Source organism: Rhinolophus sinicus, linkage group LG15 (genome assembly GCF_036562045.2).
Source record: "Rhinolophus sinicus isolate RSC01 linkage group LG15, ASM3656204v1, whole genome shotgun sequence".
Lineage (NCBI taxonomy): Eukaryota > Metazoa > Chordata > Mammalia > Chiroptera > Rhinolophidae > Rhinolophus > Rhinolophus sinicus.
This window is the reverse complement of record NC_133764.1, coordinates 48,510,864-48,534,429: the sequence shown is the minus strand read 5'-3', so window position 1 is coordinate 48,534,429 and position 23,566 is coordinate 48,510,864. Positions and strand designations below refer to the sequence as shown.

The window sequence follows — 23,566 nt, the reverse complement described above, 5'->3', positions numbered from 1 at the left end:
AACTGAGCTTTGAAGAATGAATAAGAGTTTTTCAGGTAGGAAATGGGGAAAGAGAAAATATTTTAGGTGGAAAGAAGATCTTTAATGGCATGAAGTTACAGAGGTGCTGACATGTTTGGAGGAAGGTGATGAATTCAGTGTGGGAGTGTAAGGTTTGTGGGATGGAGGGGATGAGGCTGGAAAGGGGAGTTCAGGTCAAAGCACTGGCTCAAGTGAAAAAAACTGCCACCTGTAAGCCCAGGAGGTTAGGCAGAGTGTGGAGAAAGGCCAGTGGTGGGGTTGGAGAGAGGTTTTGTAGGTGAAACCCATCGGCTCAGGGATAGATTTTCTGTGTGTGGGAAACAAAAGCCAGCTGCTGAGAAGGCAGGGGAAGAGGGCAGGGTTTTAGCAGATGGAACAAAATCATGAGATGTGAAGCTCAAAAATCTGGCTCTGTTATACCTCTGAGTAGCTCCTGACCTGAGATTGTCATACTATTTTGGCCTTAGTTTCCTATCAATAAATAATATGACCTCTCCTATCTGCTACACATAATTATTGTGAGAAAGAAAAGAGGTAACGAGTGTGCAAGTACTTTGTAAGCGGTAAATAACTAAAGAAATATTAGACTCTACGTTATTAGGGAGGCTGTCAACTGCATGGGATAATACAGCTAAAGCAGAGTTTAGGTGAGGTGGATCACGTCTCACTTGGATATAAATAAGGTGGTACAAAGGTCCAAATCTGGTCTTTGACTGGGCTTCAGTTATCTGGGGAACCGTGAGAATTTGTGGGTAAAAGCGTATACTGTATATTTCTAGGGCGAGAATCCAACAGAGTCCAGAAAGATCTGTGACCCTCCCCCACCAAAGGTTAAGAGTCATTGATTTTTCTCACCAGAAATTAATGAGAATAGCTATCCTTGGGGAGGACTGGTGGGGGAAGGAGGGAAATTTTCATTTTTCATTTTCAACTTTTCTGAACCGTTTGAATTTTCTAACCACGAATATGTGTTAGTTTCATTGAAAATAACTGTCATCAGGGGTTATCTGAGTGGTAACATAATAGGCCCTTTAAGATTTCATCTTTATACTCCTTTGTATTAAACACTCACAACAAACACAAAAACAATGTCTGTTATTAAAAAGAAAAAACACCTGATAGTATCAGCGCGCGCGCGCGCACACACACACCCACCCACACACAAATTACTCCATCAAGCAAAGTACATCCTCTATTATGTAAGGTAAAATATCTACATTTCCTATAAACTACTGGCTTCAATGCAGTAAAACTCGGGTTCGCGGTCGAAGTAGACTAGGGAAAAAAAAGGCAGGCAATTTCAACTCCGAAGCATAAAAATATGTATACGTGTCAATCTTCACATATACTGTCTTCTGCATTCTCGTGAACTGGCCAATGTGCGAATAGTGGCGTTTGATGATTAAAGCGACGCAACCGAGAACAGGGTTAAATCCACTATCCTCTCCCCACGCACTCTAGTAATTACTCTATTTCCACGTCATATTTCCGGGTGTGTGTGTCCCGTCTCACGTAGAAACTGCAGTTCAAAGCTGGCGGGAGTCACCCATGTTCTTTTTGCTGTCTCCAGAAACCCAATTGAGGTGTTGGGCCCCGAGGACCTGGCGATATCTTAGGACTGTCTAACTGGCTGATTCCCACGTGGTTAGTGACTCCCAACCTCGCCGCCACGTGGTGTCAAGGGCCGGGAAAAGGGAGAGCAAGCAGATGAGAGCCGCATCAGGGGCATTTAAAGTGTCTTGACGTCACGCACTGCCAGGAACTCAGCTGAGTTTTTAGCAGGACATTCCGGTCATCTTCCCTCCCTCCCCCCGAGCTTCTGTGCCCAAGTCCTTGGCAATTCCCCTGCTGTTGTGGAGGGAGGAGCACTAAGCCTTCGGAACAGCCATCAAGGGGCGTTCCCAGCCTTGTGTGACCCCGCCCTTCCTTCCAGAAGCTGTCCTCATTGGTCAGTGGGTGGGGGTTCGGATGTACGTACATGCACCAGGGCCTCTGGGTGGCGGAGAAAACTGGCCGTCTCATGAATTATGCAGAACGGCGTGTCGCGGCCAAGCTGAGGATGGGCGGGGATTGGCTGGAGGGGCTGTAATTCAGAGATTTCCGGAGCTGCGGCGGCGTAGACTGGGAGAGCCTGGGGTTCCGACTTCGCGGCAGAGGGAGTGAGCCCGAACCGATCCTTGGCTAGCACCCCCGCACGGCGCGCTTTCTCAGCGTCTGCCAGGAGGGACCCAGTGGACCGAGGGAGCCCCGCGGCTCGCACCCCGGCGCAAGCGCACCCCGGCCTGTCGGGCCTCAGCCGGAGAAACAGGTGAAGGGGGTTAAGGGTGGGGCCGTGCTCCCCCTACGGCTCCTAGGCCTGGGGACCCCGGGGGCACCGGAGTGACCGGGAGCTTCTGGGGTGTTTGGGGGAGTTGTGGATCGAAACTTCAGTGGGGCAGGGGGATACAAAGAGACACGGAGAGTCGCTCTGAAGGGACAACTCCTAGGGATGACAGGAGCGGGCCTCTGAAGGGACAGGGGGCGCTGGAAGGAAGTTTCGTTCTTCAAAGAAGGGGGAGGCGCCGAGGAAGAGAGAATGGGCTCGAGGGGGAGGACCGTGGGACGAGAGCACTCTAGGGTGGGGGTGGCAGGAATGAGGGACAGCCCCCCGACTTCCTGCTCTCTGGGGCTCCGGGGACGTTCTGGCCACAGGAGCGACTGTCACGCCGGCGGAGATCACGGGGAGGTGGGGGGGGGGTTGAAAAGAGCCTTCCCCCCCAGCCACTTCCTCGGCCTTGCGGTGTTCTCGCTCCTTTAGGAGCCAGCTTTGCCCCTTTGGAGGTAAGAATAGGTGTCTTCCTCCTACGGTCTCACAAGCTGGTTGGTTCTGGGTAGGATTATTGCATAAGAATCAAGTTTCCTGTAGGGAAATTGGCAGTCTTGTGTACTCTTTCTAAATTCCCTCCTGTCTTTTTCAACGTTAAGCCCTGCTTCCCTCCTCCCCCTTCTAAAACAAAATACCCCTCCCCCTCCAATCAAGCCAGCTCTGGAGAGAAATACACCTCTCTTCTCCTTGACATTGTTCTTTTATAAACACCTGGTAAACTCGGCCAGAAAATAAATAATTGAGACCTTGCGTTTACTGGGTTGTGGTGTTGCTTAATTGCATAGGGCAGAATGCACCAATCGAGAGTGGGAGTTTTCTGTCTCCGAGCCAAGATCTTGGGTAAATGCAGAGGAGAGGGAAACAAAGACAGGCTGGCCTTGGTGAAGCCATGTGTGCAAACTTTACCTGTGTTTGGGGGGTGTGGTTGGTCTTAAGTTAGCAGAATTCATACTGTTACTCAAGTTGCTTTTTCCATGTTTAGTACACATCCCTCTGTGTTTATATCAAGTGGGTGTATGGTGTTGACAACACTTCTTCTTATTAAAAATGTACATAATGTGTGTCTGCTGGTTTTTATTGTGTGTATCTAAAGGGTATATTCTGTGAATGGGTTGTAACTTTTTGCCTAGTTGTGCTGATAAAGCATTGGTTTGAATAAATCAGAATAGTGAATCATCTCAGTCTTTTAAATGTGGATTTAGATTGTGTTATGACTTGATTCAGTCAATTTTCTATTTTATTTTATACTAAACATCTGTGTTGCCTGTATCAACACATTTATTTCCTTATTACATGTGCCAGAGTCCTAGCAGAATCTGCTGGAGTACTAGCAGAATTTTTGCTCAGATATTTGCATAGTGGGATGGGAGAAAGAAGCGTGAAATACAAAAAAATTGTAGAAGATGTTGGAGGGTTGATCTTAGTCTGTATTTGTTAGCACACCTTCCACAAAGAACTATAGCAAATTTATTAATCTTTTAGTTTTATATGTAGTTCTTTGGGGAAGAATAATCATTTAGAAATATCCACAGTTATGACTTGACCCACAAGGCATAGATAGTTCCTGTAACATTAATTCTATTTTGTGGGTAAGAAAATTGAGGCAAAGAAACAAGATACTTGCCATAGTGGTGGAACTCACACCTGTACATTTTGTGCTCTTTTGACTATGCTTAAATATTGGTCTTGATTTAGAGTGAGTGTAGTCCCTGTTGGGAAAGCTGTCAGTGAAATTCTAACATATACCTGGACAGTGAAATACCACCAATTGGCTGTCCTACCCCATAGGAGATACGTAATAAACAGGAGAAAAAAAGTACCAATAGGGTTCGCTTAGGTTATTTTTCTATCTAACTGTGCTGTTTAACTTGGGAAGTAACTAACTTTTTAGTCAGCATAATTTACCATCAGAATTTAGCTATTTGCTAATGGAAAGAGATATTTATTTAGGCAAGTTTGTAGGTGAAGGACAGTCGTGACCTAAATGTTATTTAAACCAAAGTGCCTTGTGGCTTGATCAGTGGTCATTTATGTCTCTAGAAAGTTGCTTTCTCCTCCCTGCCTGTGCCTGTCTTGACATTCAGATGTGAGATGGGGCAGAGGTAGTGACTATTCCAGGCACAGTCTAGCACATTTTCACCTTATAGTTTTCTCAGAGGTGGTGTACAAATGTTTACTTTTTGCAACTTAGTGAAAGTTGCTGTGAAGATAAGATGCCTTGTTGACAGAACTTGCAGTCTACTGAGGTGACTTGATAAATGTTTTATCCATACAATGCAACATGTTGTCCTCAAAGAGATGATGAGACATTAAGCCTATGATCTCTAGCAAGGTAGCTATTGTATATTAAAAGAAAAATGAAAACATATAGCACAGACATGGAATATATCCATTATCGTGGAAAGTTATTTTGCAGAGTGCTGCACTAAGCGCTACAGGTTTTAGAGGAAGGAGAGGTCACAAGACCTGGAATTGTCTAGGAAGTAATCTTGCCAAAGGAGAAATTTGGTCTGGGTCCCAAGTAATGGTTGGAATTTGATAGGTATAAAGAATTAGGGGTGAGGCGGTATGGTGGTATAGCACAAACAAAATCCTGGTAGATTAGGAAGGTAAGTAGGAGAGAAGGTGTGCCTACTTATAAGAGGTCCTGAATGCAAGACCAAGGATTTTCAGTTTTGACTTTTTGTAGGGGAAGCTTTGAAAGATTTTTTGAGGCGGAATACTGGTGTTTAATTATGGAGTACCTACTATGCGGCAGGCATGTTCCCGGGGTTGGTTAATTTGTCCAAAGTAAATCAGTGCACATGGCCTCTGCCCTAGTGGAGTCATCATTGAGCTTGACTTTATACACTAGGCCAGCATCCAAAGGGCAGTGTCCCGATTTTTTGGATTTGTGTGGGTTAAGTGAAGAATTGTTTGTTTGTTTTTTGAGGATTTTTAATTGGCTGCAAATGGACCACTCACATTTTATGTCTTCCATATTTTAAAAATTTTAGTATAACTTTTGGGCTATTCATAAAAATCAGCTAAAGAGCCCTTGAAGAACACCCCCAAATCCTGAAGAACTCCTGGTGTCCTGGGCAACCTTGGTGAAGTCCAGCAGGATGACATCTTGGCTGTTTTAGTCTTTACTGGTTATGGTGAAAAAAAAAGGAATATTGTGGTTACATTATTTGTTGCTAGGAACCTGGCTTTACTATGGTGCACTTTAGTCAGGATGGCAAGATGATACTTTGGTGGTGAATTGTTTGGAATGACTCCAGTTTTTAAAGGGAATAGCATATGGTAGAATGAATTTCTATTATGGTCAGTTCTCATGTATCATGTTAGGATTATCACAACTCTTAGTTCAAATCAGCAAACATATATTAAGAGCCAGTTATTGTGCTAAGCAGGATCCGAGGATAATGAAACATGTTCCCTGTTTTCACAGAACTGGAGGCATTGTGGGGACCAGGGGGTGTGCTGTGTCTGTATGGACTTAAGGCGGGGTAGATGACAGAACAGTGGTTTAGGCTCAGACTCTGGAGTCAAACAGATCTGGGATTGGCTCCCGGATCTGCCACTTCCTAGTCAGAATCTGAGAATCAGTTCTCTTATCTGTCAGAGGAGAAGATAACACTATCTGTTTCCTAGGGCTGTTGACGATTCAATGAAATAATATAGGTAAAATACAGGCAGCTTAGCATGCCTGGCACACAGTAAGGACTCCAGAAACGTAAGTTCTTATTAAATATCCAGTTGAAGAGATTGACGGGGTGAGAAAAAGGCTTTATCATACAGGGGCTATTTCAGATGGGAACCCTTGAACAGGGTTTTGTAGGATGAATAAGAATTAAAATTGAACTGCAAACAGTTGGGAACAGGAGAGTAGAGGCTTGAAACAGCATAGTGCAGTTAGGGAGCTTTAAGTGGAAGTTCTTAATTTAAGAGAACTAAACTGAGGGGAAAGGAAGCTGTGGAGCCACAGCTCTTATCCTTTCTATTCTGTTAATAATTGGATTCAGAGGTCATTAAAATGAGTTTTTTGTCCTGTTTACAAAAGTAATACATGCTACTGTAAAAAAAATTTAAATCTGTAGAAATGTAAGCTAGTATACTGTATATATATCCTATTCATAGTTTGGTATTTCTCCAGATTGTTTACAGCTTTTTCTACTTACTAGTTTATCTTGGACATATTTATTGCAAATTCCTATTTCACAGTCTAATAAAAAGAATAATAGGGAAGGCACATATGCCCCCCAAATAAAATAAGGTTTGGATTATCTGATTCTCTTTTCTGTTACCCCATCCATAAGAATAAATGACTTTTCTTATCAGTGAACTTTTACCTGACCTTTGACTTTTTAACTACATGGAACAAGGAACTTACATTTTGAGCTTTTTTATGGTAACCATTACTGTAGGGTTTACGCTTGGGCGGTGTGTGTGTGTGAGGGTTTCACGGTCCACAGTTGCTGAAGGGGTGAAAGAATGGGCTCTGAGGTCAGACTCCTTCGGCTTTAATCTCCCTCCACTACCTCTTAGACCTTGGGTCAGTTGCTTGAACTTCTCTGGCTTTCAGTTTCTCTCTCCATGAAATGCAGGAGAGGAGTTGTGAGGAATAAGAAAGGTAATGTACGTAAAGTACTTTGCACAGTGCCCGGCAGATAGCTAACACATGAGTGCTAAAAATTAATATTATTAAAAACTGCAGTATCTAATTACAAAGTCAGGGAAGTTACGATTTTCATAGTAGCCATTAATGACCCAAAGGAAAGAAGGAGTAACTGGGAGATTCTAACCTAATAGGAAAATACTAAATGAAGAGGGACCAGGGGCATTTGCATTGTGGAGGAGGAAAGGGAGGCCATCTTGCAAAAGGAATAGGCAAGGCAAACTGAAAATTCCTGTTTATACGAATGTCCAGGTGAGAAGTCTCTCTGCATCTTTCATGATTGCAGACCATTTATTTTAAGCAATATTCAACACGTTAAACATTTGTTACCACTTAGGAATTTGAACAGTCCCTTGGAGTTCCTTATGACGTAAAAAGTACAGATAATATTGAAAGTTTGAGGGGTAGGAGGGTGTGACAGTGTACAGTTTGGGGGTGAGGCGGAGTGAATGGTCTGTACGAGACTGGGATGATTTGTCCCTTCTCATCTGTGTGTGTGTGTGTGTGTGTGTGTGTGTGTGTACATGTACATGTGTGTATGCATGCGTTTTCATTGGAGTAGAGTTTTATTTTCCTATCCTGTAACTTTGCTTTGCAAACGCATCTGTATTCAAAATAACCTTGTGGTGAAGAAGCACACAGCTTCTCTGTGAAACAGGTTCTTGCACACCAGCTCTCCAGGCTGGGATCGGGGAAGGCTGGAAAGGAAAGGCCTTCCAGTTGCCTGTTGGCCGTATGTGGGGCAGGAGGAAGCCAGCAGCGCTTGAAAGAGAAAGTAAACCTTCTGGTAAATAAATGGCTTCCCTATTGTGGAGGAGGAGTGCAAATTATTAGGGGGATCTTTGGGTAGTTTTTGTAGAAGGCATTTCTGAAAACTGATTTAGATTATCGAAGGTGAGCCTAATTTAGGAAAACCCTTGTCTGGTGTTAACCACCTGTTTTCCCGCTTTGTTGATTGATTTTATTAGTTTGTGGTGTCCTGACCTCTCATTCTTTTTACAAGAATTAGAGGACTTGCGTCTGAATTTGAGCACTTGCTGGGGTGAAAATGTGCTAAACTGCATGTTTTTCGCATCTTTTCTAATATTAATTTTGTTTTGCTGCTTAGCAAACAGTGTTTTTCTGACAGAATCTAAAAGCATTAGACTTTTACTTTGTTCTCCCCTTCCTTCCCCCCTCAATCCACCCAAATGTAATCCTTAAAACCTCAAAACCCAGATATTAGCTGTGTAATTACCTCTCTTAGAAACCAAAGTGCAATATTGCATCGAGTTAGCATTAAAATAGTTGGCCTTTGAATTTTTTTTCTACTTGTGGTTTAGACACAATAAATATTTAATCTCAGACTGACTGCCTGACAAAACCTGTTTTGCATTTGGGCCTCTTTTTATCAATATGTTCAAGGAAAGCAAATTTATTGAAATATTAACCAAACTAAAACATAATTAGGATGGTAACTGTCTAATGCATAGGGGCAGGTGGAATAATTGAAGCATTCTGAAGCCAAATGTCAATATTTATTCTTAATTCCATGTGGCATTGTCCCTTTGCATCACAGTGCACAAATAAGAAAGGACTGTTAGTGGGTAGGAGCATGTGGGACACTTTAGGGTTCTAATTACTATGTGGAAGAATCATAGAGCCATCTAAGATTCCTGTTTCTCAAATGTACCTCTGTGGTGCCTGATGTCCATAGAGGGGGAGGTTGTGCCTGTTGGGAGACAGGGGGCTTATGGGAGCAATGTACTTTCCGCTCAATTTTGTTTTGAACCTAAAACTGCTTTAAAAAGTAAAGTTTGTTAATTAAAAAAATAAAGTTCTGTTTCTGTAGACATATCTGAGGTGTCCTGGGTCAGCAGTATCCTGTATACAGCTGTGTGATTTCATAGGCTTCTACCTCAGTTTACTCTGAACTTTACAATGAGAGTACTGTTCTTTTATACCCAGTAGAATATTTTCCAAGTAATGGAGAATGATGCTTGAGGTGGGGGACAGAGAAGACCTCTACAGTGTCTGGATTACACTGCTTCCCCTTTCCCTGGGAAAGACGAATGCAAGTCTTAACCGCAGATTTGTAGCAAGAATCTACCAGTTTTGCTTTTCAGTTCCAGACTCCAGTTTTGTTTTGTTTTTTAGTGTGAAAACAATACTTTAGCAAAAAAAATGTAATCAGTACAAAAAGGTGTGTAGTAAGTGGGAAATCTCACCTTGTCCTCTGAACTCTCTTCCCCAGGGACAGCTAGTTAACCTGTTTCTTATCTTTTCAGAGTAATTTCATGTGTACACATGCAAATATATTCTTTCTCTTTTTTATGTTCCACAGATTGTAGCAAATTATACACAATAACTCCATATCTTGCTTTTGTCACTTTATCTTAGAAAACACTCCATGTAAATATGTTTATGTCCGCCTCATGTTTTAAAGGTCTGCATAGTAATGTTCTAGGTTATGGATATTATAATTTATTTAATCAATCTAATAATAGGCATAAATTATTTGCAGAATCTAAAGACAGCAAACAATGTAAATATCATATTTGTGTTCAGGACATATGAATAAATCCATATGTATATACTTTTAATGTTCTAATCATAATATGCATACTGTTTAGAAATACAGCTTTTCAGTTAGCAGAGTGCACATTTCCCCCCATAAACTTAAACTTTAATCTGGGGAGAAGTCTAGCTACCTCATTACATGAAACCCCAGTGTGTGTCTAGACTAATGTTTCTTAATGTAACTGAATATGAAAAGTTCATTGGTTAGGTTTCAGATTCCACATTGCATCTAACTGTTAAAAACTATCACTTGTCGAGTTTTGGTGTAGTATTAAAGAATAATATCCAAAATTATCTGAAAAGGCTATTAAGATACAGTCCTCCCTTTTCTAACTGGTGTGAGGTCAAATTTTCTTCATATACTTCCACCTAAACAATATTCTGCAATAGATGTAATGCAAAAGCAAATATGAGAATGCAACTGTCTTCTATTAAGCTAGACATAAGAGAAATTACCAAACCTTAAAATTACCTTTAACAACTCTTTCCACTATTTTAAAAAATATATAGCTATTTTTCATAGAAGTGTTATTTGTTAACATGTAATAGGTTTATTATTTTAAAATGAATTAATGATGTTTAAAATTTTTCTTGGTTTTAATATCTAATATAAATATTAACAGATATAACCTACATAAACAAAACTCTTTGTCCTCAATTTTTAAATATATAAAGACGTCCTGAGAGCAAAAGGTTTGAGACCTGTTGGTGTAAAGCCTTTGACATAAGAACCCTGGAGGTATTTGTTAAAAAAAGAAAAGAAAAGATTTAATTGTTCTACTCCAGAGAGTCTGATTTAGTAGATCTAGGGTCATTTTGACAGGCAGCCAGGTATTCTAATGCATATGGTCCTTGGTTTGAGAAATGCTGCTCTAAAGGACCATAAACTATGAAGTCTTCTTCATATTAATCAAGGATGGATTTTAACTATCAAAACAATCATGACTTAATTGAAATAATGTTCATTCTGTTTTGTTTTTTTGTTTGTTTTGTTTTTCCCCTTCTTCTGCCTCTTACCCCGTCCCCCCACTCCAGTTCAGGTGGTTGTTTCTCAGTCTAGTTGTGTAGGACACAGTCCCTGGCCGATGCTGATATTATGAGCCTTGCCCCTCCACCCCCCAGGCAGTCGGTCGCCAGTCTTCGCTCAGCCGCTCACGGCAGCTCTTGCTGGCTGCCAGCGGCTCACACTGGCTGCTGGCAGCCCATGGCAGCACATGGCAGCTCACGCCAACCTTCAGCTGCTCACAGCAGCCCAGCTCTAGGGAAAGCTGTTGTTCACAATCTTAGCTGTAGAGGGTGCAGCTCACTGGCCCATGTGGGAATCCAACCGGGACCTTGGTGTTAGGAGCACGGCGCTCCAACCACCTGAGTCACTGGGCCAGCCTGTTTGTTTTTGATACCGTGTTTCCCTGAAAATAAGACCTAGCCGGACAATCAGCTCTAATACGTCTTTTGGAGCAAAAATCAATATAAGACCCAGTCTTCTTTTACTACAAGACTGGGAATAATATATAATATAATATAATAAATATAATACTGGGTCTTATTAATTTTTGCTCCAAAAGACGCATTAGAGTTGATTGTCTGGCTACGTCTTATTTTTGGGGAAACACGGTACACTACGAACATATTAAGACTTTCTGACTGCATGGATTACTTTCTAAAGACAATTTAAGAATTGTCTTTAAATAGACAATTTAGATAAATAATATGTCTTTAAATTTTATAAGAATTAATGTTCTATTTCAGACATGTCTTTGTACTAATGTTAACTTTAATTTATTACATGTAAAATGAGTAAAGCTCTCTTACTGGTCAGAGATCATACAACAGAGATAAGAGTTGAAAACAGATAATTTGACCCTGCTGGCCTTGGAGTTTGAAGACTCCAAGTTTGTGTTTTGGCTCTACCATTATCTGCCTGATCAGTTAACTTTTATGTTCTTATCTGTAAAGTGGGAATAACCACCTACTTGATAGGATTGTTACATTATCTTGGCCAATTCAGGATTCTCTTTGGTTGAGTGATTGAAAAAATCCAATGTCAATTCATGCTTCAGGTTAGGTTCTGCATAGGTGTGATTTTTAGAATTTAGATCTTAAGCTACACCCAATGCAAACTGGAATAATGTTTCTTCATAATTTTTTAAGTGTTCTTTTTCTTTCTAAGTCATGGCCATTACCTCACTTACATTTTTGGTTTATATGATAATTCCATGAGTAATTGGGCCTTTTCTTAACCTTCTGTTGTGTAGATGCTAATGGATAAGATCAGCTATTCTCTGAAGAGAACTGTGATGTACAACAAGGTCATTTATTTTTTCAAGTATATTATTCATTTTGATAAGACTTTCATAGAAAAGCTTGTCTAATTGGGAGATAGCTCATCTTTCATCTTTTATATCATTTAAACTTTGTGGGTCAGATTTATCTTTTAAAACTATTTTTCATAAAGGTTGATTCATACATTTAAAAGTTAATAAACTATATATTTTTAGAGCAGATTTAGATTTACAGAAAAATTGAGCAGAAAGTACAGCAAGTTCCCTTACACCTCCTTTGCTATCTCCCCCAGTTTTTCCAATGATTAATATCTTGCATTAGTATGGTACATTTGTTATAATTGATAAGCCAATATTGGTACATTATTATTAACGAAAGTCCATAGTTTGCTTTAGAGTTCATTCTATGGTATGTGCTATGGATTTTGACAAATGTATAGTGGTGAGCATCTACCATTACAGTGTTATACAGAATAGTTTCACTGTCCTAAGCATCCCCTGTGCTCCACTTGTCCATCCCTCCTCCAACCCCTGGCAATCACTGATATTTTTTACTGTCTCCATAGTTTTATCTTTTTCAGAATGTCATAGAGTTGGAATCATGCAGTATGGCGCCATTTCAGATTGCTTTCTTTCACTTAGCGACATTCATTCAAAATCCCCCATGTCTTTTTGTGGTTTAATAGCTCATTTCTTCTTATTGCTAAATAACGTTCCATTGTCTGTGTGTAACACAGTTTGTTTATCCATTCACCTGTTGAAGGACATCTCGATTGCTTCCAAGTTTGGCAATTATGAATAAAGCTGCTATAAACATTCCTGTGCAGGTTTTGTGCAGACATAAGTTTTCAACTCATTTGGGTAAATGCCAAGGAAAGTGATTGCTAGAGTATGTTTAGTTTTGTAAGAAACTGCCAAACTCTTCTAAAGTGCCTGTACCATTGTGCAATCCCACCAGCAATAAATGAGAGTTCCTGTTACTCCACATCCTCACCAGCATTTGGTGTTGTCAGTGTTTTGGATTTTGGCCATTCTAGGTGTGTAGTGGTATCTCGTTGTTTTAATTTGCAGTTTCCTGATGGCATATGATATTGAGCATCTTTTTATATGCTTTCTGCCTTCTGTATGTCTTTAGTGAGGTGCCTGTTCAGCTCTTTTGCCTATTTTTTTTAATTGGGTTTGTTTTCTTATTATTGAGAGCGTTTTAGGAGTTCTTTGTATATTTTGGATACATTTAATTTTTCCTCCTTAAAACTTTCTTAAACTGGCATAAAATTCTCTTCTAGAATTCAAGCTCATGCAGAGACAAACTTTGGGATGTTTGTGTTTAGTGTACCAGGGACAAGGAAATGAAGTACGTACCCTTTCCCTCCTAAATTTAATCTTCAAACTCTCCTGGGTCTAGATAGGGCTGGCTAGAGGGCGACAGTCCAGAGCACAGACTTGGATGCTGGTCTTTATGTTTATTCTCGCTGCCCTTACATACAATATGCTGGGTGGAATATTGATTTCTCTTTAAGACCTGAACATTGCTCAGCCAACGTGGATTGGAGTAGTGGAGAAATAGTGAAGATTCCTGTCTTTTGAGGGAGGAGAATCACTGTTTCTAGAGGTCATTTTTCTTGGGCCCTTTTTAATCACTTTTTTTTTTTTTTTGTCAGTTTAAGGGACAAAAGTGAGAAGGTAGTCTTCCTTCCAGGGGTTCCTGAGAGCCTCTAAGGCGATGAATCCTAGGAAGGAAAGTAACAAGAGTGGCTTGAGTGCCTTTGTGGACTTCTTGGTGGCTTTGTCTTAGGGTTCAGAAGCATTAACTTAATTGAAGGAAGGAGTAGGGATGGTGGGCTGGAGTGTCACCAGTCGTCTTTGCGTTACCAAATTGAATGGATACTACTTTTCTGTCACCGTTTTGCTCCCCTTGTTAGTGGTATCGGACACAGTTGAACACCTCTTTTTTTACGTAAAAACATTCTTTTCCTGGCTTCTGTGGCAACATACTCCCCTCATTTTCAGTATTAGTGGTGTTTCCCAGTTTCCTTTCCTGGTTGATCATCTACCTGAAGACTAATGTTGAAGTGTCTCAGGCCTCTTGTCTGGGGCTCTCTTTTCTTCTCTATTTTAATATTCTCTCCCTATGACTTTGGTTTTAACTACCATCCTGATGACTGTCAAAGGTGTACCTCCAATCCAGGCAACCCAGGTGCCTGGGCTCCCAGTTCCTGTATCCTGCTGCTTGCTTGACCTTTCCCCTTGGACAGCCTGTAGGTGTCTCCTATTTATCTTGTCCAAAACATAACTCTGAAACTTTCTCACCACCAGCTTGTGCCATTCTCCCCAACATTCCTCATCTAAGTAAATGGCATCACCCCATTGAGCAAGTTAAAAATCTAGGAATATCTTTAATTCCCCTGTTTTCTCATATGTATGCTTCTCTTCGAGTTATCAGCAAGTCCTATTGGTTCTACCTCTAAAGTTCTCTTAAATTCCTTTCATTGTCACATCCGACTTCTGTTCCCACTCTGTGATAGACTAGATACCCTGAAACCCCTCCTGCACAAAACACCAAGAAATGTTGGATAAACCGAATGAGCTCTTAAGAAAATTAGGGAACTCTTCACAGGCAAAAATCGAATGGAATCTTACCAAAAAAGGGGGGAAGAAGCCAGCCTATAACAGGGTAGGGGTGGGGTGAGGGGGAAATGGATTTACTTACTTCCCTTACTAAGGATTTTTAGTTGAACAGCCACTCTAGGCAGGAGACAAGGCTTTGCTTGGTCTTGGTAAGGAGTTGGAACTGCCAAGTCTCCTAAAAGAATCTCTAATCATAGGCCTGCCTATTTCAAGATTTTAATTTACACTGTCTTTTTGGTCCTGGAAAGTCAAAGCTGAGATTTTAACATAAAAAGGTCTGTTTTCCTTTGGAGGTCAGAACAAATCGTTACTTCCTCCAAGATGCCTTCCCTGATTATCTAAAGTATGCTAACCTGACCTCAGTCACTCACTGCCCTATCTTTACTGCTCTTATCACCAGTGCTAATTATCTTCCTGTTTACTTCTCTTTCTCCATCTCAAGGAGGGCAGAGACCTGTCGGCCCTGTTCCCCACTCTCATACCCTGCCCTTGGTTCCAGATTGAATGTTTTTTTGAATAAATAAATGGGCGAATGAATAAGGAGGTTGCTTCCGAGAGAATATAAAATACCTAATTTTTATTTTATTTTGGAATTCAGCATTCTACTTTAAAACATAGTCTTAAATTTTATCCAAGTAATGTATACAAATAATTTAGAATGTGAAGAATACTGAAAGGCTTATATTGAAAATAAGTCGTCTATTTCATCCCTCCTCACTTTCACATACTGCATCCCAGACACAGCCACTTTCAAAGTATTTAGCTTTTTCTTCTGGTATTTATGTCCATGCTTCTAAGTAATAAGCCTATCCTGCGATTTTTGATATCTCTAATTTTTAGACATTTTAATTTCCTGTTATCATTGGTTAAGATTTATTTCTTTTATCACCATTATTCCTTCCCATACCTTACAATACAATCGTCATAATTTTTAAACCACTAGTGCATTTTACTTTGACTAAATAAATGCTGTTCACCGATAAGCCAAGGAGTATACTATGATTTTGTTTCTTTTCACACACAAATATTTGATTTTTCCTGGAGTTCATATTATTATTTTTGAAAATTTCTTGGATTTTTCTTAATACCTATTGCTAATTTCGCTGGAGATTCCAGTAGTTCTCTCAAATGCCTGGCAGTTTACTTCAAATAATTAAACACATCAACAATCTATTCATTATTTCCTAGGCAAAGCCCCATCCCCCCGAGTCCTGCTGCAATTTGGGTCTCGTTTTACCACTGTGCTATGTTGGATTCCCTTTTTTGTGGTTCCCATGTCTTCCTCTTTCTGGTTTCACTGCTTCATTTGCTGAAGCACATATTCTAGTAATACGATATCAGGAAAAGGTGCATGGGAAGTAAATTTTTTGAGCTGAAATATCTTATTCTCTCTTCATATCTGAATGATCCTTTGGGTGGGCATTGAATCATTTGCTTTTGGTTTTGAAGGCATTTTTGGCCCAATTGGCCTAGAATTCTGCAGTGTGTCGAAAGTCTGATGCTGTTATGATTTCTGATCCTCTTCAAGAGACCTGGTTCTTTTCTCTGGAAGCTTCTATAACTTCTTTAGTCCCACTGTTCTGAAATTTTACCAGAAGTGCCTTAGTGTGGGTTTACCATATTTTCATTCGTTGAATTGGATACTAGATGGGTTCTTTTCCATCTGGAAAGGGAAATTCTTGTTTCTTTGTTAATTGCCACCTTGCATTTTCCCCTTCTCTTTGTCTGTGAATCCTGTTGATCAGATAATTGGATCTGCTGCACAGATCCATCTGAGTTTTGTTTTGTTTTGTTTTTACTTCCCCTCTGCTCTGTTTTCCATCTTTTTGTTGCTGTGGATTACATTCTAGGACATTTCTTTGTCTTTATCTTTCAACCCGTCTATTTAACTTGTAATTCTGGCTGTCATTTTCAATTTCAGGAACTTTTTTCAGTTGCCATTTTCATCTTCATTTTTATCGTATTCCTTTTTGATGGGTATAATTTGTCTCTCAGGATATTATTTACAGTTTTGCGAGATTTTTGTCTGCTTCAAGTACTCTGAATATGGGTTCGTTCCTTTTTTCTTTTCTCTCTCTGTCTCTCTCTCGTTGGGGGTTTTCTTTAAAAGTGTAGTCGTTCTTAGTTCTTAAAGTTGAATGGCCTTATGTGCTTGTTGGGTTTGTTTTATGTTGGGCTTCACTGTGGGGTGATTGGGGGAGGCCCTGGCTGCCAGGGTCCTGGGAGCTGATGTGTGTATCTTCTGGCCTAATCTTGATTGTTTTAGTGCAGTGACTTTCTTTCCGCTGTGTCTGGTGTCCCCAAGTCTAGACTTAGCTTTCTCTAGACAATAAGTATTATCTCCTGCTGAGTTTGTAGAGAGGTCGTTATTTGGGGGAATCTAAATGCTCTGTATAGATTTTTCAACCAATTCTCCTGTTTTCAGCTAAATCTTTCATCCCTGCTTTCAACCATACCTACCACCTCCAACTTGGAGCTTTTTGGGGATATACGGTATATTTCTGATTGGAAATCCCTTCTGCAGGCCTTTATTGTTCAGTTTTCTCAGCTGTGCTAGGTCATTTACCATCTCTCCACTTTCTGGATTCCAGAATTTTATTGATATCTTTTGTCCACTGTCATCTCATTTTCAATTCTTTGTCCTTGCTGGGTTTGTACCCATTGCCCCAGCTTTACTGTCACTTTCGTAGACTTTTGGGTCATGTGTAACCAACCAGAAGATCTATGCCATGTTCTCTTGAGCACTCCTGTGTTTGCACCAGCCATCCCCTCTACTTGGACTGGCTACCTTTTCCTCAGTAGCATTACCGTATCTGCCATCCATCCATGATACCTTGTAAAGTATCTGCCTTCTCATGTAGTACCATTCCATTTTCATGTAATTATCTTGCTATAGGTCTACTTTTCTTTCAAACTGTACCTTCCTTGACAATAGGGACCAGATTACACGACTCTCAGGAGCGCCATTCACCTTGCTCTCTTGGAGTCATGTTCCACGGGTGCCCCCTAGAGTGTTGCATTCCTCTTGCTTTGATAGGGGCTATGAATTCAACAATTCTGTGTTCTCCAGGGCTTAGCAAAGCACCTGGTAAAGAGGTACTCAAGTGTTCCATGAACCGATGACACCTCTACATGTGGCCTTCTAGGTGTCACAGGTTGGCTACAAAATGTCTAAGATGGAGATGTAATGTATAGCATGGTGACCATAGTTAACAGTACTGTACTGTATATTTGAAGGCTGCTAAGAGAGTAGCCCTTAAAAGTTCTCATCACAAGGAAAAAAACTTTGTAACTATGTGAATTGGTGGGTGTTAACTTTTGTGATAAGCTTTTCACAATACATATCAAATCATTGTATTGTACACCTAAAACTAATACAATATTCTATGTCAATTGTATCTCAATAAAACTGGTGGGGGGGGAGAAAAGAAAACCTCTGGGAAATGATATATTTTGTTTCTGTGCATTTTTATCTCCTGAGGTTACAGTTTTTGATAAACATTAAAAAAAAAAAATCCCAACGACAAAATACTTGTCTTTAAGAGACAAACAACTGTGACCCTATTTTTATGCCTGGATGGATGACTTTCTCTTTGAGGTCAGACTTTTTCTTCCCCTCTAACCATATTTTTTCAGTTGTAAAGTTGAAGACTTGATCCATTCCTTGCCTCTTAAGTCATAATGGGGTGGAATGAACCCCTAGACTAAGTCAAGAAGCGATTGGATGTTGTTCTTGATGCTCGTGTCAGGGGTCTGTTTCCACATATGTAAAGTGAGGAGGTTGGATTTTATATATTTTAAGAGCTCTTAAACAATAACAACAGCAGATGTTTTTTGTTACTGGGTTGGAGCCCAAGTGTCTTGAGGGTAAAGCACTGAAAAGCAGGCAATAGATTTACTGTGTAAAGAGATTTACTATTGACTCTAGTTTGGGTCTTAGTGCTTTCACTTTGAGAATATCTCACAATAAACTTAACTCATCCAAGTGGTTTTATGTTTCATGAGATGCCTCATTTCAGTGTCCACATGTCCATATTTAGTTATGGTATAGCTTCTTAGATTCTCAAATACTACCAACAGGCACATGCCATAAGATGTCTTCTATTAGATGACAACAGGGTGCCAAAGTCTCATTATTGCAATTTAAGGAGCAATAACAACTATATAAGTTTAGCTTGATGGGAAAAGCCTTATATTTTAAAAAAAATTGTTTTGAGACTTACACTGTAATATAAATTCTTCTATTGGGAAACTTTGTATATTTGCTTTGTCACTTATAGTAAATTTGCGTGAATTATTATACCTATTAGCTATGCTTAAGGAATATCAGCTTATGCCATTTATATGAAGTTAGTTACCTTCTTTAGCATAGTCTTCTCTATGCTAAAAGTGTGTTACAAATGGTTTTTAAAAAAACTTAATCAATTTTTATTCATTTATTCAACAAATGTTTGAGCATCCTCTAGATGCTGGGAAAGTAGCAGTGAACAGAAGAAAGTCTTTGTTCTTATGGAGCCTACATCTCTGGCAGGTAGTGGTGGAAGGAGATAAACAAAAAATAAATATATGATATATTAGAGGGCGATGAGTACTGTGAAGAAAAATTCAGCAGAGGTCTATGTGCTGTGTTAGAGTGGTGTCAAGGGACATTTATCCAGAGACCTGACGTAGTGAGGGGTGAGCCATGTAGCTATGTAGGGGAAGGGCTTTCCAGGAAGGAGAGAACGTACAAAAGGCCTGGGCAGAAACGTCCATGGTATGTTACAGAAGGAAGCAGAAAGACAGGTGTGAGCAACAGGAACAGCAGTGGGAGAGGAGGTCAGAGAGGCATCCAGGGGTAAAATGGATTATCTTGGAGGCCATAGTAGGAGTTTGGATTTTTTTCTGCGTGTGTTTTGAGCAGAGGAATGAAATGATCTGGCTTATATTTTGAAAGGATATGTAATGTGGAGAATAGGCTATAGAGGGACAGGGTGAGAGCATTATGACCAGTTAGGATTTTAGTGGACTAGTCTAGGTAAGAGGTGACAGTGGCTTGGATTAAGACTATAGCAGTGGAAATGATGAGAAGTGCTTGCATTCTGGGTATATTTTGAAGGTAGACCCAACAAAATCTGTTCATGGATTGAATATAGGTTGGGGGGAAAGAGGAAGGAAGGAAGAGGAGAAGAGAGATTGGAATCATTGCTTATTTTCAAGGTTTTTAGTCTGAGCACATGCAAGAATGAAGTAATTTGCTAAAATGGGGAAGATTGAAGGGGGGAAGTTGGCTGGGAGAAGTTTTTAACAAAGGGGTTAACTTGTGGTACATTAAATCTGAGATGCTTGTTAGACATCCAAATATAGAGATACTGAGTAGCCAGTTAGAAATAGGACTCTGGAGTTCATGAGAGAGGATAGGACTGAGATATAAAATTGGGGTTATTGGTGTATAGATGTTATTTGGAAAAAATGGGACTGGATGAATCATTTAGAAAGTGAGTGTGCAGAGGAAAGAAGAGGTTCACTAATAAAATAGTTTTAACAGCAAAGCCTGTTGCTTTGAAACTGCAAATTCTTTTTCTCATGGAAATTGGACTCTCTATAAAGATGGTATTCCATCACTATGTTAGTAAAAATGTTGTTCTAGTCACCAAATGCAATAAACCATCTCAAATTTAGTGGCATAAAACAGCAATCACAGATGCCCACGGATTCTGGGGCTGAAATTTAGACAGGCACAGCAGGGATGCTTGTCTTTGCTCCAGAATGTCTGGGGCCTCCGCTGGGAAGACCGGACATCTGGGGGCAGCCATCATCTGGAAGCTGCTTTATTCACATGTGATGCCTGCGCTGGGGTGAGTCAAAGGCCAGTCTCAGCTGGGACTGTAGACCAAGTGCCTCTTCTCTGCCTTGGGCTTCTCACAGGGTGTCGGCTGGTTTCTGGAGAATGAGCCTCCCAAGAGAATCCCAGGCGGAAAGCGGCATAACCTTGGGAGTTGCATGTTGACACTTCTGACATACTCTGTTGGTGGGACTGATCATGGGCTTAGACAGATTAAAGGGGAGGGGACAAAGATCCCTTCTCTCAATGGGACAAGTATCAAAGAATTTGGGGCCATGTTTTCCAACCACCACAACAAATGCTCTTTGAATTTGAGGTTCTGCCCTCAAACCATAGTTACTTTGAAGGAAGGAGTTCTAACACAGGACACACATGGACTCTCTGAGGATATGGACTCTCGGGCCTGTTACACATTGCTCCATGCTAAGTGTCCAGGATTACTCTTGTATCTCTTGTCAGGAAAGTGACCTGAATAGATTAGAGAAAACGTTCTTCCTTCTCTTCAAAAAGTATTGATCTGTGTTATGGGTCTATGACATTGAGATTCAGAAATTTAAGTTTCCTTCCTCTGCTTTATTTCTGTTGCCTATGTTAAAAGAATATTAATAACTTACATGGCATTCTAGATCAGTGAATGCTTTTATGACCCTTATTTGGGCTTTGGCCGAAGCTAACAGAACCCATAGGCTTTTTCCAGCAACTTGCCCTTCTCCTCCCTTTGGTTGCCATCAAGCCTGGAAATTTTGACATGATGATTTTCTTGCCCAACCTACAGTTGTTCCTTAAAGGCTGTACTCTTTCTGTTCTGAAAAGTTGGCAGCCTGCCTCTGATTTCTGTGAGGAAGGATGCTTCGCTTCTCTCAAGAAAAACTTCCAAATTCTAGGTAGCCAGTCGTACAGGGTAGAGCTCATCTTGTTTTCCTGGATGCAGTTGCCATATTGGTGCCATGCTTTTCAGTATTGGTGGCCATCAGTGACTGACTGTTCAGTACAGACGTGTGCAGTAGAGGTGGTATTTATCTGTGTGCATGCAAATGTAGTAAACTATAAAGGAAATGTTCGTTTGGTATCTTAAATCTAATATCCAGTTGGAAGCTCTAAATCAGAATGATACATGAAGGTTGCCAACAGAGAACTCCTCCTCAAATGGAAGGAGATGGAACAAGAGAAAGCCTCAGCTGCATATGTAAGTACTATGGGCATTCAGAGTTAAAGCAGTGACTGGACCATATGTGGGTTAGGGAAAGCCTCTCTAACATTGATTGACAGGAAAAGGACATATAATGCTACCAAGGGGAAAGACGTTTTAGGCCCGAATGTCTGTGAGAAAGGAACAAAGTCTGGGGGGGTGAGGGCAAGAGAGAGATAAGTTGACTTGATAGAGGATAGGACATTTTTGAAAGTCATCTTGAGGCTGGAGAGAGGAGCTAGAGGTGCTCAAAGCTGGCTGAGTTGTTGGGGAGCCTGGGGCAGGGATAAAGGTTTTGCATTAGACAATGAGAAGTTAGTTACGTTTTTGAGCTGGGGGAGCGCTGTGATTTTCCTCTTATTGAAAGGTCACTGAAGGATCATCCTGGAACTTTTCAAACAGCAAAACTGAAAGAGTTGGTCTGCTTCTCGGAATACTTCTTACTGGATGCAGTGTCCTCCCCTGGGAGAATCTGGCTCACTCAGTAATTCATACCAGCAGTTTATTCATTCGAGACATATGTTTTGAGCACCTGTGATGAGCTGGGGCACTGTGCTGGATGCTGGGGAGCAGAAGCCAAGGCTTTTCCTGCCCTCATGGAGCTGGCAGTTCAGCATAGAGGCTACAAGTTATTGAGTCACAGTGCTCGGCCCAAGCGATGGTGATGGTGACATAAGGCAAGCCTTTGGAGGGAAGCCCTGGTGTTTTCAAGCAGCTGAAAGGAGAACAGAGTGAGTGGCAGGAGCTCAGCCAGCAGGCTGGTGCCAGCCGAGGCAAGAAAGGCAGGGCTAGCCTGCCAAGCCATCCATCGGTCCCATTACTAACACTTATAAACACTTAACACGCTGTGGCCAGCTGTGTCCTTAGTGCTTCGTGTACATGAACTCACTTAGTTCTAACAATGACCCTGTGAATCCTGTGTTGTCCCCTCTTTACAGATGAGGAAACTGAGGCACAAAGAGGTGAAATAACTGGCAGTAGCTTACACACATCTAAGTGGTGGAGCCAGGATTCCAGTCTGGGCATGGTGGCTCCAGGATCCATGCTTTAAACACAACATTCTTGTTCCTATTTTGTGTTTCAGCCTAAGAACAATGCAGGGTCATCAGTGGGGTTTTAAGCGGGTGGGTAACAAGATGAAGTCTCTGTCTTGGGAAAGTCTTCTCTGCAGGTGGAAACTGACTGGCAGGAGGCAAGCAGAGGGTGGGGGACAGTTCAAAGCTCTTGTCGTGGCCCAGGTGCATTTTGGCTCAGGTTTCTGGCCGATTTTCTTTGGAGTTTATCAGTCAGGGGAGTATAAACCCTGGACCTTTTCTGGTCAAATATCAATTGACTACTTTTACTGAAGCATTTATTCTTGGATTGTAGTAACCTAAATGTCTTGAGGGAATGAAACCTGATCATAATTTATAGGCTGAATAGACTTTAGAGGCCAGCCCGCCCAGTTGCTGTCCCACTATCAGAATTACTGCTGGGACATGTACCAGGGCGAGCATTTGAACCTCCGTTTGAACCCCAAACACAACAGGAGCCTGGGAGGTTGTCCCTAACTCCTCCTCCCTTTCTCGGAGTCGCCTTTGCCCTTGAACCAGTCACTAAGCTCTGTAGGTAACACCTCCCTCTGTAATGTCTCTGGAAGATGTCCCCTCAAAATGTATCCGAGGCCACCACCCAAGTTCGGGCCACTGCCACCTCTCACCTTGATTATTGCAGTCTGAGGGATCTTCCTGAAACGTAAATCAAATTGTCGTTTATCTGCTTCAAACTTTGCAAACCTCCCCCATTGCCCTGTTTCTTGGTGTGGCTTACACAGGAACCTTGTCTAACCTCATCTCACGCCATAGTCTCTTTATGTAGTTTCTACAGGGTTCTGCTTCATGACAACGTCCGGGGCCCCACCCATGGAGGTTATAATTCAGTCCATCTGGTGATAGGACCAGCACCTGGCTTCTCAGAGCCCCTTAGGTGATTCTGACATGCGTCGTGCATCCAGAGTTGATCCCTGACGTCTGCTCTTATTCTGAGGTTCTCAGTCTGG

At 41.1% G+C, this 23,566-nt stretch overlaps 1 protein-coding gene across 5 annotated transcripts in view; it reads left to right on the top strand.

Annotated features, from left to right (window-relative positions):
- Nucleotides 1-2,052: 2,052 nt before the first annotated feature.
- Nucleotides 2,053-23,566, top strand: part of STAT3 (signal transducer and activator of transcription 3) — a 53,345-nt gene continuing 31,831 nt past the window's right edge. For 2 of the 5 annotated variants that reach the window (XM_019747712.2, XM_019747713.2), the window contains exon 1: nt 2,107-2,329. The gene's annotated coding sequence lies outside the window, so the exon portion shown is untranslated. Of the gene's footprint in view, nt 2,330-2,685; nt 2,842-23,566 lie in introns of those variants that run through there. The other 3 variants (XM_019747714.2, XM_019747710.2, XM_019747711.2) reach the window with 3 other exon arrangements.